This window comes from Pyxicephalus adspersus, chromosome 10 (assembly GCF_032062135.1).
Source record: "Pyxicephalus adspersus chromosome 10, UCB_Pads_2.0, whole genome shotgun sequence".
Classification (NCBI taxonomy): Eukaryota; Metazoa; Chordata; class Amphibia; order Anura; family Pyxicephalidae; genus Pyxicephalus; species Pyxicephalus adspersus.
Genome location: NC_092867.1, coordinates 5,238,166 through 5,239,765, shown reverse-complemented (window position 1 = coordinate 5,239,765; position 1,600 = coordinate 5,238,166). Strand labels below are relative to the sequence as shown.

The 1,600-nt window shown below is 42.1% G+C and overlaps 1 protein-coding gene across 1 annotated transcript in view; it reads right to left on the bottom strand.

Moving 5' to 3' along the window:
- Positions 1-884: 884 nt before the first annotated feature.
- The window catches only part of FHIP2A (FHF complex subunit HOOK interacting protein 2A), a gene marked incomplete at its 5' end in the record, with an annotated part of 14,210 nt that continues 13,494 nt past the window's right edge, over positions 885-1,600 (bottom strand). Inside the window, 1 exon segment of the mRNA XM_072424571.1 lies at positions 885-1,319.

Genomic DNA, 1,600 nt, shown 5'->3' with positions numbered 1-1,600 from the left:
TTATTCCCAATTCCTATTACCATCCTAATGTCTCTTCAATCTACATACTGTAGATGGTGTTGCATTACTTTTGCAAACCTTTGTATGTATTTGTGCTGATTACCTTGGCTCTTTGCATCCAGGAGAGGAATGGGCAGTGGGCAGAAGTATGATATTTCCCCTCTGGGTCAGTACAATGAGATATATTGGGCCGGTTAGGAATGGAGAAACTTTATCATCATCCAGACATTAGTCCAGTGTGGGACCTGCAGTATTAGTAGAGGGAAGTCCTCCAGAACCAATATCCTGCAGGAGAAACCACAGCATGGAAGTGTCAGATATCTGCAGTCATGAAGGAGCAGCAAAGCAGCAGAATTTGGAGACACGGGGGACATCAGATTAATAAGCTGCTCTCCTTTTACAGTGCAGATTTTGCTTACAAGTGACAGTGTGATGACAGAGGAAGCACCAGGCAGTGATTCTCAACCCAGGGTTCCTTCAGAGGTTGCTAAGGGTTCCTTGAGCAATTTGCTGACTGATACTCTCAACAGATTTGTTGTCACTGCTGTTCTGCTCTCTGTTCTCCATGGTGGAGGGGAAGCTGTATCTGCGAAGTTGCAGTGCACGAATCTCCTTGCTTGTGTTTTATCTATTCTGAGATTATTCCTCTTCTGTCAAAACCCCAGCAGTGATACTCTGGTATTAAGAAACAAAGCCCTGGTTCTCTACCAAGATGGCTGCTTTTATATGGCGACATTGTGCAGACCAACCAGAGTTAATTATAGGGAAAGATCAGCTGTAGGGAAACCACTCATAACATTGATGTCTGATCTTTTGCCTTTTTTGAACCCACCATTCATAGTTCACGTCAAAGTAAACGTCAAGAAATGAAAGGACGCGTCGTCTTGATCTCCTTCAAGGGAAAAAGCTTTATATGCATGTATAATACAATTCATACACTACATATATACAGAATATAATGATAAAATAAGACACTGTTTCCAACATCTAACGTTCCACACTCTCTTCTGAAATATATTATCTTTTTACAAGCCTTGCATCGCAGAAATGACAACATTTGCAACATTGAAATTAAAAGAAAAAAAAAAGTGACTTAAAATAGGAAAAAAAAAAAAAAAATCAGGTGGCAGTAGAGAATCTAGCAGCACAATAATGCGACAATACTGGGCACCGGAGCGGGGTACAAGTAGTGCAGTCCAGCTGTGCTCTCTCACCGGGGTACAGGATGGCGCTGGACTGTGCGAGTGCTACAGAGTGCGTTTTTGATGCTGCAGAACAGCAGGGCTGCGATGGCGGATGTATATGTCGGCAAAGCACATTTCCACACAACGATTCCACACAACGATTCCACACATGTGGAAATGTTTGCACAGTTCTAATTATAAAAATATGCTTTTGTAAAACTTTTTTTTTTTTTGCTAAGTGACGACGTACAGCCAACAACTCCAGACTCTGCACACTTTAAAGCAAAATAGATGAATGCGGTAATGCTGCATACTCCAATTACCACGCAGCCATGTAAACGTCATCGGAAATAACCCCTTCCATGCCAGCAGCAGCGTGGCGTTAAAAAGGTGACTAAGGAAATTAAAAACAGCAC